Here is a 9,294-nt window from a genome sequence, read left to right on the forward strand (position 1 = left end):
TTTGCTGCCATGCACGAATATGTGCACGCGACTGCAGAAGTTGTGCACGCCCGAAAATGAGGATCCCTTAAAAGCTCCCGTGTAACTCCATGTTTTTCTCTTTGTTTCTTGTTCATCTACAATGACACATTTTTCTTGTAGTAGTTATAACTGAATTAACTTAGTAGAGATGTGACGTTCATGAACGAACGACTCTTTTGAATGAACGATGGGAACCGATTCACAGCTGTGAGTCATTCTTTTTATATACAAATCTTTCACACAGTCACATGCACACACTTATACACACACACGCCAAGCTAAATCCCCCCACCCCACTCACGCTAGAATAAATAAGTAAAACAGAAGTAGTTTTAGTAAAATAAAAATAAAATAAATAACATGTGACATCATAGAAGTCTGATGTCCAACACGCTCCATTCATGTGAAGCATCTATGGACAGAGAGTCATGTTTGGAAACAAATACTGTGAGTTCAATCCAAAACATTTACTAGAATTTGCACTGACTGCTCAGGTTTATCCTTTTTTATGTATATGTTTCCTATAATTATTTAATCTTGTATAGTAGATTTTATATAGGTACATATTTTGATTGTTTGTCTTTCTTATATATTGTGAAATTTTAGCGAGTTTTTCTGGTGTTATTGGAGACTTTTGGAGACGGAGGTGAATGAAGGGAGTTTATCGGTGCTGTGCAGACCCTCTCATACGAGGCTTGGTCTTCTAGCAGCAGCAGCAGCTGCATTCAGACGACGTTCACCTCTGTTTCATGACCAGGCTGGAAATGAAACGTAAAAGCTGCTGCTGGAGGATCCTGCTGGTTTACCATCACAGTAACGTCTGTTAATGAAGAGTGTGGAGGAAATATTTAAACATGCTCCAGACTCCTAATTAAAAAACAAAATACATATAAAAACTGAACTAAAAAATAAAGAAAATATTGACAGAATAATTATTTTATTTATTATGTATTTTATTATTTATTTAGCTGTTCTAAACATTTTTAAGTTGTCTTTTTTCAACTTTTGCCTTTCATCCCTCTTTATGGCAGCATCTATTACAGCTACATGTACCAGGCTGATGATGCTAATTAGCCACTTGTAGGACAGCCAATAGCTGCTGTTCTTACTGAGGAGTGGGAACAGCGGCTGGAGGAGCATCAGGCCCTGAAGCTGTTTATTACCAGGAACTACATGGAGCAGTCGTACCAGGTCCTGTGGGGGATGATGGGGACAACGATAACGTTCTGCTTCCACTACAAAGTGAAAATCAAATCAAATCTGATTGATTTGATAAGTTCTATTTCTACTTGTTTTGTATCAGTGCGTCCAGTAAGATGTTTTTTTTTTATGTTGTATCAACCGCTGGACAAAAGATGTGAATTGTAAACTTGTAATTTGTGGATTTATTGTTGAAGTATTTATTACTAATACAGTGGAAATGTGAGTGAAAATGTGTAAAGTGAAAATAGGCTCTGAGCAACAGACCAGTTAAGCAGAATCAGTTTTAATATTTTTTTATTTGAAAAACCAAAAAAACACGGATTAAACAGTGAACAATGAAGCCTGAGTAAAGTAATAAACTACTACTTAAACATAAATTTGGCTCTTTTTCTTTTTGTGCTGCAAATTTCTCGATTACTCTTTGATTAAAGTTCAACATGTTTGTAATGAGTCCTCTTCCTTAGAAAGCGTAGTTAATGCGTTTAGTCTCTCCTGGCACATTGTATTCCTCAAAAAGGTTTTTATTCTTTTCAGAGTAGAAAAGCATCTCCCTGCCTCTGCTGTGGTCATAGGTGTGGTTATGAGTATTTTTAACAGTTTGACACATCCTGGAGATTATTTTCCATAAACATCTGGAACAAGTCCACAGCACCACGGCCTCAGTGCTGCACAGGAGACCGAGCTCAGTGTTAAGCCTGCTAGCTGTGAGCGCTGGGTATGCATTCAATGTCGCAGTCAGTGCTTCATCTGGACATGCAGTCTTGTAGTCTTTAAACTGTTCTGGTTGTATCTTGTGAAGGAGAACCGCTCACGTGCGTGGCCCAGAACTGTGTCGCAGACCTACCAAAAAACAAAAGAGTAATATTACAAAGTACTCCTGTTTGTTTTTCATTAAGCCCTGAATCACTTAAACCCACATTTAGGTAATAAATAGCTATAATCATTAACAAGTCTTCCAATTAGCAAATAAGACAAGTTAGACAACTACAGGGAAAAAGTGTGAAGATAATTGTAGTGAATGTATGAATCTTAATAGATCTATGTAAAAAGTTATTTTAAATATATGTATGCCTACTTTGTTTTTATTACATTCAAACTCTAAATATTTGTAATCATGTATGTATGTACAAATGCATTAAATTATGACACTCATCAAAGCCTGACTAAGGACTCGCCTCTGCTGCAGTCCTACTCTGCTGCAGTCCTACTCTGCTGCAGTCCTACTACGCTCATCTGGATTTAGCTTCCGTCTCCTCTTTCCTGGTTGAGATCCACTGCTCTCAGTCAAGGAACGAACAGCATTTCTGGACAAATTATGAAGATAAGTTAAACAATAAATGTTGTTTGTAGCTATAAAATTTAGCTAAATAAAAAATATTAATATAAGAAATGTAATTATACCTGATTCTTTGTATTTCGCTCTGGAACTGCTCCGTGCTGCGTTTAATGTGAACAGAGTCGACATTCTTCTTCTGGAGCTTGGCATATAGAATGTCAACATGAGGCATTATTTGGTGGAAAAGTTCCAGAAAGAACTTGAAATCCGAATCCTCCAATAGCATAGCTAAGGCTCCAGCTCCTCTCATTGTATTGGGGTCAAAGTTACCACAGTCCCTTATTCTTTCAAAACATAGGATTAGCGCCTCCCGGTGTTCAAACACTGTGTTAATGGCACGGCTTTGGAAGTTCCACCTGACGGTGCTGGTGCTTGGTGGTCTATGAGCCACTACTTCCTCCAAAACACTGGTACGTTTGGGCGATTTGGAAAAAAACACAGAAAATCCACCTATGTCAGAAAAAAAAATCCTCACTCGGGATATGTGAGAGGTGGCCTGTTGCATTATTAGGTTGAGCTGGTGAGCATAACAGTGGATGTAGTGGGCATTATGGTACACATCTTGTACTTTTTTCTGAACACCTGCAGTGGCACCTCTCATTACACTTGCACCATCATAGGCTTGACAAATGAGTTTATTTTTGTCTTCATCTGGGATTATAGCAGCAAGTTGTTCTTTTAATGCAGTGGCTATGGCCTCAGCGTAGGAATAAACCCAAAAAAACGTTCCTGGACATTATTAGTATTGTCTGTAACGTAGGACCAGTACAAGCTGGGACTGGGTGGAAATATCTGTTGTCTCATCTGCTTTGATTGCTAAAAATTCACTTTCTCTGACCCGTTTCACAATTTCTTCTTTGGTGGCATCGAGCATTGTAAAAGTTCATTCTGTACAGTTTTTGAAGTCCCTTTAAAGACAGTGGCCTTCTCAGTATGTTCTCTCAAGACATCATCCAATGAAGCAACGAAATCCACAAGTCCATGAAATACACCGGGGTTCTCAGATGTTTCACTCTCATCGTGGCCACGTAAAGCCAACTCGAATGCCCCGCAGAACTTAATGCAGTCTATTATTCGCGACAATATGTGCCGATTTTTCGTCACCTCCTCATTGTGTCTTCCAATTCCAATTCTATGTCCCTCATCTAGCTACGCTGCTATGCTAGCTCTGCCAAATATCCTTAGTTTCATACTGTTATCAAGGTGGCTTCTTACATTTTCGTGCTGTTTACATTTTTCTGACAGATGTTTTAAGGCGCTTACCCCCTTAACAGCCCACAACGTCTCCGTGCCACTGCACTGAAATAACAAACACGGAAAACAGAAAAAGGTGCTGCTAACAGCATACCCTGTTTCTCATAAGCCGACCGAGAAAACACTCGCGTGTAGTTACGTCCACGGTCTCCTCCTTCTTGTTGAATGGTTAAATCAGGTTGATCTGGCCCAAGTTCCTTCACTCTTTTTTTCTCCTCTAAAGAACGTCTTGAAAACGGAGTTTGTTTTAAAGAGACAACTGAATTTTCTTTGGCTACCGTTGCCGTTGCTGTTTGCGTTGAACTCACCATCATGCCTTCTCTGATTGTGCTGTAGTGAACTCTCTGATTGGCTGATTGCAGCTCCGTTAGGTGTGTGGGCGTGGCTGATGGGCGGGAGATTGGGTTTGAGTGACAGAAGATCAGAAGCAATGAAAGAAAGATAAAATGACATCATAATCAAGCCTAACTTTCTAATTGGTCAAGGGCGCACAACCCTGCGTCCCTGGGTGTAACCTAAAGCAGCAAATTAGAAACAAGCCTCAGGACACGTGTTTGTCAGAAGTTTCGTTTCTCTCATAAGCTTACATCAGTCCTCTCATAAGCTTACATCAGTCCTCTCATGAGCTTACATCAGTCCTCTTATAAGCTTACATCAGTCCTCTCATGAGCTTACATCAGTCCTCTCATGAGCTTACATCAGTCCTCTTATAAGCTTACATCAGTCCTCTTATAAGCTTACATCAGTCCTCTCATGAGCTTACATCAGTCCTCTTATAAGCTTACATCAGTCCTCTCATGAGCTTACATCAGTCCTCTCATAAGCTTACATCAGTCCTCTCATGAGCTTACATCAGTCCTCTCATAAGCTTACATCAGTCCTCTCATAAGCTTACATCAGTCCTCTCATAAGCTTACATCAGTCCTCTTATAAGCTTACATCAGTCCTCTTATAAGCTTACATCAGTCCTCTTATAAGCTTACATCAGTCCTCTCATGAGCTTACATCAGTCCTCTTATAAGCTTACATCAGTCCTCTCATGAGCTTACATCAGTCCTCTCATAAGCTTACATCAGTCCTCTCATGAGCTTACATCAGTCCTCTCATGAGCTTACATCAGTCCTCTTATAAGCTTACATCAGTCCTCTCATAAGCTTACATCAGTCCTCTCATGAGCTTACATCAGTCCTCTCATGAGCTTACATCAGTCCTCTCATGAGCTTACATTAGTCCTCTCATGAGCTTACATCAGTCCTCTCATGAGCTTAAATCAGTCCTCTCATGAGCTTACATCAGTCCTCTTTTAAGCTTACATCAGTCCTCTCATGAGCTTACATCAGTCCTCTTATAAGCTTACATCAGTCCTCTCATGAGCTTACATCAGTCCTCTCATGAGCTTACATCAGTCCTCTCATGAGCTTACATCAGTCCTCTCATGAGCTTACATTAGTCCTCTCATGAGCTTACATCAGTCCTCTCATGAGCTTAAATCAGTCCTCTCATGAGCTTACATCAGTCCTCTTTTAAGCTTACATCAGTCCTCTCATGAGCTTACATCAGTCCTCTCATAAGCTTACATCAGTCCTCTCATGAGCTTACATCAGTCCTCTTTTAAGCTTACATCAGTCCTCTCATGAGCTTACATCAGTCCTCTTTTAAGCTTACATCAGTCCTCTCATGAGCTTACATCAGTCCTCTTTTAAGCTTACATCAGTCCTCTCATGAGCTTACATCAGTCCTCTCATGAGCTTACATCAGTAATTTCATAAGCTTACATCAGTCCTCTCATGAGCTTACATCAGTCCTCTCATGAGCTTACATCAGTCCTCTTTTAAGCTTACATCAGTCCTCTCATGAGCTTACATCAGTCCTCTTATAAGCTTACATCAGTAATTTCATAAGCTTACATCAGTCCTCTTATAAGCTTACATCAGTCCTCTCATGAGCTTACATCAGTCCTCTCATGAGCTTACATCAGTCCTCTCATGAGCTTACATCAGTCCTCTCATGAGCTTACATCAGTCCTCTCATAAGCTTACATCAGTCCTCTCATGAGCTTACATCAGTCCTCTCATAAGCTTACATCAGTCCTCTTATAAGCTTACATCAGTCCTCTTATAAGCTTACATCAGTCCTCTCATGAGCTTACATCAGTCCTCTCATGAGCTTACATCAGTCCTCTCATGAGCTTACATCAGTCCTCTCATAAGCTTACATCAGTCCTCTCATGAGCTTACATCAGTCCTCTCATGAGCTTACATCAGTCCTCTTTTAAGCTTACATCAGTCCTCCATGAGCTTACATCAGTCCTCTCATGAGCTTACATCAGTCCTCTTATAAGCTTACATCAGTCCTCCATGAGCTTACATCAGTCCTCTCATGAGCTTACATCAGTCCTCTCATAAGCTTACATCAGTCCTCTCATGAGCTTACATCAGTCCTCTCATAAGCTTACATCAGTCCTCCATGAGCTTACATCAGTCCTCTCATAAGCTTACATCAGTCCTCTCATGAGCTTACATCAGTAATTTCATAAGCTTACATCAGTCCTCTTATAAACTTACATCAGTAATTTCATAAGCTTACATCAGTCCTCTTATAAGCTTACATCAGTCCTCTTATAAGCTTACATCAGTCCTCTCATTAGCTTACATCAGTCCTCTCATAAGCTTACATCAGTCCTCTTATAAGCTTACATCAGTAATTTCATAAGCTTACATCAGTCCTCTCATAAGCTTACATCAGTCCTCTTATAAGCTTACATCAATGTGAGGGATGTGTGGTCAGGAATGAAGAAGATCACTGGCTTCGGGATAAAGGAGGATCAGACCGATGGAGGTCTGGACAGAGCGAATGAACTGAACATGTTCTTCAATAGGTTTAGCTCACCTCCTGCTTCAACCCCAACTAGCCACACACCCTCCATGAGCCCACAGCTTTCCTGTCACACCTCCACTCTGTCACCCTGCAGCTCAGTCAAGGACCTGGACACAACCTCATCTCACTCCACATCAGGACTTCCTGAAACCTCCTCTACCTCCACCTCCACTCTGTCTGTCTCCTGTAACCAAGTCATGCAACAACTGGTGAAACTGAACCAGAACAAGGCTGCAGGTCCAGATGGTGTCAGTCCCAGAGTTCTCAAGACCTGCTCAAAACAGCTATGTCCGATTCTCCAGCACCTGTTCAACACCAGCCTGAGCCAGAAAAGAATCCCGGTGCTGTGGAAAACATCCTGCCTTGTTCCAGTGCCTAAAAAACCACAACCAGCTGAACCAAAAGACTACAGACCAGTCGCCCTGACATCTCACGTCATGAAAGTCCTGGAGAGACTCTTACTGGCTCACCTCAGCAAGCAGGTGAACACCTTTCAGGACCCATTACAGTTTGCATACCGTAATGGGCTTGGGGTTGAAGATGCAATCATATACCTGCTTCAGAGAGCCCACTCTCATCTGGACCAGTCAGGCAGCACTTTGAGGGTCATGTTCTTTGATTTCTCAAGTGCTTTTAATACGATTCAGCCTGCTCTGCTGTGTGAGAAGCTGCAGAAATTCCAGGTGGATCCCTCCACAACCACCTGGATTTATGACTACCTCACAAACAGACCACAGTTTGTGAGACTGAAAGGTTGTGTGTCTGAGATGGTGGTCAGCTGCACTGGAACACCACAAGGGACTGTACTTTCACCATTTCTATTCACGCTGTACACCTCAGACTTCCAGTACAACTCTGAGTTCTGTCATCTGCAGAAATACTCTGATGACTCAGCAGTTGTTGGGTGTATCAGTGATGGACAAGAAGCAGAGTACAGAGAACTGGTCGGTCAGTTTGTGAAATGGTGCGGTGACAATCATCTCATCTTGAATACCAAGAAAACAAAGGAGATGATTGTTGACTTCAGGAGGAACAAGAACACACATAGAAGTGTTTCCATCATGGGAGAGGAGGTGGAGGTGGTGGAGGAATACAAGTACCTTGGAGTTCAGCTGGACAACAGACTTGAGTGGAAAAGCAACACTGAGTACATTTACAAGAAAGGTCAGAGCAGACTCTACTTCTTAAGGAAGCTGAGATCTTTTAACGTCTGCACCAAAATGTTGCAAATGTTCTACAGGTCTGTTGTTGAAAGTGCAATCAGCTTTGCAGCAATCTGCTGGGGCAGCGGCATCAGAACCAGAGACTTGAAAAGAATTAACAAACTGATCAAGAAAGCCGGTTCTGTGCTTGGAGTAACTCTGGAGCCGCTGGAGTTGATCATCAAAAAAAGAATTCTGTACAAGCTGACGAGGATAATGGAAGATCCTTCACACCCTCTACACAACGCCGTGACGAAACAACAGAGTGTGTTCAGTGGGAGGCTTGTTCAAGTCCGATGCAAGACAGAGAGATACAGAAGATCCTTCCTTCCAGCAGCTATCAGGCTGAAGAACAAAGCCCTTAATTAATTAATGTGATTGTTTTACTTTACTAAAAAAAAAAAAAAAAAAAAAAATTACTACTACTACAATATTGAATTTCCCTTTGGGATTAATAAAGTATTTTTCATTTCATTCATTTCATTTCATTTCATTTCATCAGTCCTCTCATGAGCTTACATCAGTCCTCTCATGAGCTTACATCAGTCCTCTCATAAGCTTACATCAGTCCTCTCATAAGCTTACATCAGTCCTCTCATAAGCTTACATCAGTCCTCTTATAAGCTTACATCAGTCCTCTCATAAGCTTACATCAGTCCTCTCATAAGCTTACATCAGTCCTCTCATAAGCTTACATTCGTCCTCTTATAAGCTTACATCAGTCCTCTCATAAGCTTACATCAGTCCTCTCATAAGCTTACATCAGTCCTCTCATGAGCTTACATCAGTCCTCTCATAAGCTTACATCAGTCCTCTCATGAGCTTACATCAGTCCTCTCATAAGCTTACATCAGTCCTCTTATAAGCTTACATCAGTCCTCTTATAAGCTTACATCAGTCCTCTTATAAGCTTACATCAGTCCTCTTATAAGCTTACATCAGTCCTCTTATAAGCTTACATCAGTCCTCTTATAAGCTTACATCAGTCCTCTCATGAGCTTACATCAGTCCTCTCATAAGCTTACATCAGTCCTCTCATAAGCTTACATCAGTCCTCTTATAAGCTTACATCAGTCCTCTCATAAGCTTACATCAGTCCTCTCATAAGCTTACATCAGTCCTCTCATAAGCTTACATCAGTCCTCTCATAAGCTTACATCAGTCCTCTCATAAGCTTACATCAGTCCTCTCATAAGCTTACATCAGTCCTCTTATAAGCTTACATCAGTAATTTCATAAGCTTACATCAGTCCTCTCATAAGCTTACATCAGTCCTCTCATAAGCTTACATCAGTCCTCTCATAAGCTTACATCAGTCCTCTCATAAGCTTACATCAGTAATTTCATAAGCTTACATCAGTCCTCTCATAAGCTTACATCAGTCCTCTCATAAGCTTACAT

Source organism: Melanotaenia boesemani, chromosome 12 (genome assembly GCF_017639745.1).
Source record: "Melanotaenia boesemani isolate fMelBoe1 chromosome 12, fMelBoe1.pri, whole genome shotgun sequence".
Classification (NCBI taxonomy): Eukaryota; Metazoa; Chordata; class Actinopteri; order Atheriniformes; family Melanotaeniidae; genus Melanotaenia; species Melanotaenia boesemani.